This window comes from Oryx dammah, unplaced genomic scaffold, assembly GCF_014754425.2.
Source record: "Oryx dammah isolate SB20612 unplaced genomic scaffold, SCBI_Odam_1.1 HiC_scaffold_28, whole genome shotgun sequence".
NCBI classification, from domain to species: Eukaryota; Metazoa; Chordata; class Mammalia; order Artiodactyla; family Bovidae; genus Oryx; species Oryx dammah.
In genome coordinates this window covers 35,746,475-35,754,915 of record NW_024070212.1, presented here as the reverse complement: position 1 = coordinate 35,754,915, position 8,441 = coordinate 35,746,475, and positions in this window count along the sequence as shown.

Genomic DNA, 8,441 nt, shown 5'->3' with positions numbered 1-8,441 from the left:
GGATCAAGTATTGAGTTAGTAATGACTTTATCGGAAGGAAAACTCGATCTAGCTTAAAATAAAAAAGAACTTCTTATAATGTACAGAGCCTAACGCTGGGAAACAGTTCTGTTAGAATACATTTAATTCATGATACAAAAATTAAATAAGAAACAAGAAAAATAGAAGTGAGTATGTATCTCTTAGACTTCCCCTTTGGATCATATGTTTTCTTAGCTTCTGTTTCTTCATCAGTTTGCTTCGTTTTATTCTTTCTATCTACTATTATTTACTATTTCATATGCTTGGTCTACTTAGGATAAAGGCTAGACTGCTATTGAAAAAAAAGAGGCCCAAAATGAAGGAGCTTAGAAAAAAAGATTTATTTTTTCCTCTCAGATATAAATGTCCCAAAGTGAGCGTCTGAAGTCAGCACTCATTCAAGGACCCAGATTCTTTCAAAACTCTGATTTTTATATACCCTCTGATATTGTCTTCTGAAGTTCAGGCTAGATTATGGGTTTATGTTCCAACACTATGGGATGCATGGAGACAGGAATACTGTAATGTCTTAAGACAAAGGTAAACATTTCAATGGTGACAATTTAATACATGGCCACATTTGGTATAAGAGAGATTGGATGATATTGTTTCTACTTAAGCAGCCATGAAAAGACCACTATTTTCTACCTCACAATTTAAGACTCACAAAGTCAGTCTCAGCACTAGAATTTATTTGCCCTAATTTCAAGAGACCAAGAAAAATGACTAATTTTGAACACCATTTCTAAGTTTTCATGAGAGAGAATCTGAATGTATCCAAAGTTATGTTTGTTGTAGTTGTTTAGTCACTATGTCATGTCTGACTCTTTGCAGCTCCATGGACTATAGACCACCAAGCCTCTGTCCATGGGATTTCCCAGGCAAGAATGCTGGGGTGGGTTGCCATTTCCTTCTCCAGAGGGTCTTCCTGACCCAGGGATCAAACCAGCGTCTCCTGCATTGGCAGGAGGATTCTTTACCATTGAGCCACCAGGGAAGCCCAAAAAATTATGGGGAGAGATAAGTAATATTAAAAAAAAAAAAAATTCTAATTCCCTTGAGATTTGGTGGTTAAGATTGTAGATTGCATGAGTTTGATCCCTGGTTGGGGAACTAAGATCCCACATACATGCTGTGCAGCCAATAAATAAAAAAAACATGATTGTCAATATCCATATCTAGTCAGAGAGTGGGTCAGTGGAAGGAGTTACAGGTTGAACAGATAATCCAATAGTTATTTACTATCTATGTATTTGAATTTTAAATCTGTGAAGTTAATAAAACAAAGACATCAAAACAGGATAATATACTCACAAACAGAAAACAACAGATCAAAAAATAACTGATAAAAATATTTTTATCTAGAATACTAACAATCTGAATTCTAAAAGACACATAAATAGTTAAGTGGTAGCCTTTCAGTCACATACAACACTCTGTGACTCCATGGACTGTAACCCATCAGCTTCTCAGTCCATGGGGATTTTTCAGTCAAGAATACTGGACTGGGGTGGCCATTCCCTTCTCCAGGGGATCATCCCAACCCAGGGATCAAACCTGGGTCTCTTGCACTGCAAGTGGATTCTTTACAATCTGAGCCACCAAGGAAACCTGAAAAGCACCATATTCAAGTTCAGTTCACTTTATAAACCTAAAGGTATTTTACTGAAGGACACTTTAGCCATAATCTATCCTATTAAGACGTCAAAGTAGACAAGCTGTTATTATTTTTAGTTGATGAAAAGGAATTTTAATCAAACATTTTTATTTCAAAAACATAGAACTAAAAAATAGATGGACTTACTATTTAAAAAATTCTGTATCTCAAAGCTCCTTTGTCTTTAAATAGGTCTGGTGCTAGACTGCCTTTGTCTAACTTATAAAGCCTATAGAACACGGACCCAATCTGATCCATGAATTAGCCATGGAATCATAGTCCTTGATTCAGTCTGTCATGATATGGATGTCAGAGGAGTCTCTGGCCTCCCCCTAAATTGTGCGTGTGAGAGAGAGAGAGAGAAAGAGAGGGAGATAGAGGGAAGGAGACAAAAGATTCTCTTCTAAGTGTAAATTGAAACTTCTGGAATTCTATTTAACTATAAAAATGGAAAATTTCCTTTACAAAGATAACTAAGTATCTCTGATATTTCAACTGCTTTTATTTACTGCTCAAAAACAAAAACGAGGAAAGCTAAATGTTTTGCAGTTTTGAGTACTTCAGATCTTTTATGGAACAAAAAATAAAGAAGGAACTATTTAGGTTATTCTTGATTGAGAATTCCTTTTAGATATTTCACAATATCAACTAATTTCATAATTGGATGGCAAGTTGCAGCACTTTGAAATACTGTCTAGATATATGACTGTTTGCAGTGAAATAGAACTCCAAACATAAAGTATAGTACTCAGCTATTCACACATACTATTTGTTCTTATGTGAAAAGGAGTTATTGATTCTTATATCTATTAATATGTCAGTTTTATAGTCATGCAATCAAATTTCAGGGAGACTTTCTAATTCAGACATGTAGATACATTAGACATAAAATATACTTAAATCTAAGCAAGCAACACTAGTCTCAAAACTTGCATTGATATCTACTCTCTCTCAATAATAAACTTTCCCCTTCTATACAACATAGCCTGTATTTCTGAACTCCATAATACCAAATTAAGAGAACAAACATGCATTGAATATATCTGCTTTACTTCAAAACTACTATGGTATTTCCTATATGTATTATTCAATCCTTGCTTTGCTAAGCATTAATTTAGTACCTATATTCTAACTGTTCATGTATTTCTAAAATGCTTAGCTAAGGGGAGCCCTGCCAAGAAATGCCATGATCAGTTGCTTCTAGGCCTTATAAATAACTGCTTATGTAAGCTTACAGACAGACCATCTTTATATAGTCCTGATGCAACCATGTATATGGAATGCTTAGTCATCATTATGTAACCCTAAGCAATGAAGCTGCATAATGCTGATGGCATAACAGCTTATATTTAAGATCCAGATATTAGATCCAGTATTCTGGCTTGAAAGAGGCAAGTTTTGCAAATAAGTAATGGAGTTTCAAGATGACACAACTGGAATATAAGAGGATGTTTTTTAAGCCCCAGTCTCTGCTTCTCAGAGCCTGGCAAGATCTTACCCAGGGAGGCAGAATTTCATCACCACCAATGCCAGCACATTTCCACTTAAGAAAGTGGAAAAACATGACTCCTTACACACTGAACACCCATACACCTCTGACTTGATGTCCCCTAGTAATTAGAAAAGGATTCATTTAACATAATTTAGTTAACTAATTTCTTTAAAAATGTATTTGAGGTTTTGGCCAAACATCAAATCCAGTCCTTGGTAGTACAGCTTGAGTGGCACACTCTGACACAAATAGTAGAAACTCAATGACAGGTCATTAACCAAGTTAATGGATAAGTATTTACCACATTCTTAAAAATATCTCTATTACCTCACTATTGGATTCAATAGCTTTGTAAATATCCATTCCTCTCTCCATCCATAGTTTTTCAGGCACTATGTCTATCAAGTCTAATCCCTTGAATCTATTTGTCACTTCCACCATATAAAGTCAGTTTTCATTCCAATCCCAAAGAAAGGCAATGCCAAAAAATGCTCAATCTACCACACAATTGTACTCATCTCACACATAAGCAAACTAATGCTCAAAATTCTCCAAACCAGGCTTCACCAGTACATGAATTGTGAACTTGCAGATGTTCAAGCTAGATTTACAAAAGGGAGAGGAACCAGAGATCAAATTGCCAACATCCATGGGATCATCAAGAAAGCAAAATAGTTCCAGAAAAATATATACTTCTGCTTTATTGACTATGCCAAAGCGTTTGATTGTGTGGATCACAATAAACTGGAAAATTCTGATAGAGATGGGAATATCAAACCACCTTACCTGCCTCCTAAGAAATCTGTATGCAGATCAAGAAGCAACAGTTAGAACCAGACATGGAATGACAGACTGGTTCCAAAATGGAAAAGGAATATATAAGGCTGTATATTGTCACCCTGCTTATTTAACATATATGCAGAGTACATCACGTGAAATGCCAGGCTGGATGAAGTACAAGCTGGAATCAAGACTGCTGGGAGAAATAACAATAACCTCAGATATGCAGATGACACCACCCTTATGGCAGAAAGCAAAGAACTAAAGAGCCTCTTGATGAAAGTGAAAAAGGAGAGTGAAAAAGTTGGCTTAAAACTCAACATTCAGAAAACTAAGATCATGCCATCCAGCCCCATCAGTTCATGGTAATTAAATGGGAAAACAATGGAAACAGTGAGAGAATTTATTTTGGGGGGCTCCAAAATCACTGCAGATGGTGGGTGTGGCCATGAAACTAAAAGATGCTTGCTCTTTGGAAGAAAACCTATGACCAATCTAGACACCATATTTAAAAGCAGAGACATTACCTTGCCAACAAAAGTCATCTAGTCAAAGCTATGGTTTTTCCTGTAGTCATGTACAGATGTGAGAGTTGGACTATAAAGAAAGCTGAGCCCCAAAGAACTGATATGCTTTTGAACTGTGGTGTTGGAAAAAACTCTTGAGAGTCCCTTGGACTGCAAGGAGATCGAACTAGTCAATCCTAAAAGAAATCAGTCCTGATTATTCATTGGAAGGACTTATGTTGAAGCTGAAACTCCAATACTTTGGCCACCAGATGTGAAGAACTGACTCATTGGAAAAGACCCTGATGCTTGGTAAGATTAAAGGTGGGAGAAGGGGATGACTGAGGTTGAGATGGTTGGATGGCATCACTGACTCAATGGACATGAGTTTAAGCAAGCTCTGGGAGTTGGTGAGGACAGAGAAGCCTGGTGTGCTGTAGTCCATGGGGTCACAAAGATTCTGTCATGACTCTGTGACTGACCTGAATGAGTTGATCTCTCTCTCATATTTCCTACCATAATTCAATATTTCCCACCATAATTCAACACTATTTTCAGGTTACGTTTCTTAAATAGGACTTTTCTTATAGCCCCATCTAATTTACAACCTTTGTGAATTTTGAATAAATAAGTATTTATTAAATTTTTGATTTGTTAATGTTCAGAATATGTTATCAGAGGTTTTCTGAACTAGGTTTTAAGAATTACTTATTAAAAATTAAATTTTGTGAACCTGGTGGTTTGTGACTGTTGTAAGCATTACTATTCAATGATTCATCTTGATTTAATCTAAGGTAAATGAGAAAGCAGTCTAAGGGCAGAACTATACAGGTCAGCACAGTATTTATAAAATTTTTGTATCTCTTTCTCTCTGGATGATTTCAAAGGAGTGAATTTAAGTGAAATCCAATGCAAAGATAAATTCACTGCGTTTGGGACAACTGAAACAGGAAGAGATCTTCGATCCTGGGAAATAAGTATCCCTTGTTAAGTCTGTCAATCTTAAGCAATAAATTTGGCAACTGAATATGTGAAGCTGGAGTTTAGAGAAAAAGGAAATCTAAGTGTTTGTATTTTGATGTCCTCAAAGAATAAATGGAGTTTAATGCCCATAGGGCTAATATGGTTTCCCTAGAAAGAAACTGCAAATAGGCAGGAGAAAAGTATTGAGGACAAGATCTGGGGGTTGCTTCATTTAGAGATGAAGAAATATATATATATTTATATTATATATATATATAATAAATGACAATAAAAGACTGAGAAGGAAAAGAAGATAATTAGGAGACAATGCTATCATAAAATCCAAGTGAGGAAGTGTATCAAGAAGGAGTGGGCAGAAGATTTAAATAGACATTTCTGCAAAGATGACATACAGATGGTCAAAAAGCACATGAAAAGATGCTCAACATTGCTGATTATTAGAGAAAAGTAAATAAAAACTACCATGAGGTATCACCAGTCAAAATGGCCATCATCAAAAAGTCTACAAATAATAAATGCTGGAGAGGGTATAGAAAAAAGGGAACCCTCCTACACTGTTGGTGGGAATGTAAATTGGTACAGCCACTATGGAGAACAGAATGGAGAGCCCTTAAAAAAAAAAAAACTAAAAATAGAGCTAGCATATGATCCAGCAATACTACTCTCAGGCATACATACCAGGAGAAAAATATGGTTCTAAAAGATATATGCACCTAATGTTCACTGCAACACTGGTTACAATAGTCAAGACATGGAAGCAACCTAAATATACATCAACAGAAGAATGGATAAGGAAGATGTGGTACATATATCTAATGGAATATTGTATGTGTGTGTGCATGCTCAGTCACTAAGTCATATCCAACTCTTTGTGACCCCATATATTTATGTGTATGTGTATGTGTGTGTGTGTGTAACTGAATCTCTTTGCTGTAGACCTGAAATTAAAACAACATTGTAAATCAACTATATTCCAATAAAAAATTTATAAAAAGGATTTTCTCAAAAGTGTCAAATGCTTCATAAAGAGATTGTCACCTGAAGATCACTGAATCTGAAAGGGTGGAAGAGGTTGATGGTCTTAAGTTTAATAATTTCAATGAATTGTTGGAATAAAAAGTGGGCTAAAGAGAAAATGAAATGTGAAGAAACAGACTCAAGAAGCTCAGACAAGTCTTTCAAAAACTTTTGTGATAAATAAATAGTAAACAAGGAAATGGGGAAGGATGTGGTAAATGAGTAGGAAATAAGGAACAGGGAAGGAAAAACTGAAGAGGAATCAGAAGGTAATAATATATTTTTGTTGTTGTTGTTTTGAGTCCTGATTAGTTGTTTTAAAATGGAAACTATTACAGCTTGTATGTATGTTGATAAGAATAATCCAGTAGAAATGGAATATTGATGATGGAGGGAAAGGGGATATTTCAGGAAAATTTTCTTTAGTGGCAAGGGTTTATGGTATCTAGTGCATATGTGAGAGATGGAGTTGCCTAGGATAGGGACAGAAACATTTATTGAAAGTAGGAGGCAAATATTCATATGCAGGCAGGCTTTTAAGAAGAGACAGTTTTTACTGTACTTTTCATAATGAAGTAAAAAGCAAGATCATCATCTTAGAGTGAGGAGAAGATGAGTTGTAAAGTTGTATGGAAAAGAGGTGCTGAATCACTGTTTAAGATAAATATTCTTGGAATACATTGTAGAGTTGTTGGATAATGTAGATACTCATTTCATTTTTTATTATTTTTAATATTTTAATGAAAATATTAAACAGACATAAATCCATAACTTCTGGAAGAACCATTTATTCTTGCCAGTCTTTTATCTCTACTCGAACTTATCCTTGGCCTCTTCTCAGGCTTTGCATTTAAGAGCAGGAAGACATCTTTGACAGCAGTTTGTCCAAGGGGATATCCACAGAATACCTTGTAGGCATGAGGTGATTATAATTATAAACTTTCAAAAAGACTTGATCTTTGACCTCTTGGCAATTTTCTTTTTTCCCATAGCAGCTGTCACTTTGCAGAGATGGCAATCAATCCCAGCCACCAAAACACTACCTTCCCAGGTTTCATGAACTTGCCCATTTCACCAGCTACCATGGATACTCATTTGAAATGTATGATCCTAAATTTAAAGTGTACTCCATTAATATAATATTCACCCAACATGTTCAACTGCTCCTAAAAAGAAATGCAATGATTAAATACTTGGGATTTATAAGGATCATTTTTCCAGGCAAATATTATAGAAGGATATGGGATTTAATGGCATTTATATGATACTTGTTACAACGATGGATCATGGAATCTAACCTGAGCCAAGAGAAAAATAGAACTTGAGGTATTAGGGAAAAGGATTAAAGACTTAAAGGTGGCAGGTTTCAGATCAGAAATTCTCAGTGAGGTTGAAAAAATGCTGGAATGAAATATTGAAGTCGAAGGATAGTCATCAGCAGATAATAAATCAACATTTTGAATTAGGTGCTTTTATTGGTGATAACAAAATCTAGGTTATATGTAAAGAGTGGTAGATGAAATGTTAGCAAATCCAAGGAGATCAAGATGCAAAATCCTCAGTAGTTAGTTGGACCTTCATCATGTGTTTTGACATTAGGCAATATTCACAACAGTGCAGGAAAGAAAATATAGGTTGACAAATACCTTAGACAGTTGGCTTCTAATAGTTACCATAAGAAAAAGAAGGATAAAGACATGACAGAGAACACTGCAACTCTTCTAAGTCAGGCTTTACAATTAGTGTAATGTGACGTGTCTCTGGAGAAATCTGTATGCAGGTCGGGAAGCAACAGTTAGAACTGGACATGGAACAACAGACTGGTTCCAAATAGGAAAAGGAGTACGTCAAGACTGTATATTGTCACCCTGCTTATTTAACTTCTATGCAGAGTACATCATGAGAAATGCTGGGCTGGAAGAAGCACAAGCTGGAATCAAGATTGCCGGCAGAAATACCAATAACCTCAGATATGCAGATGACA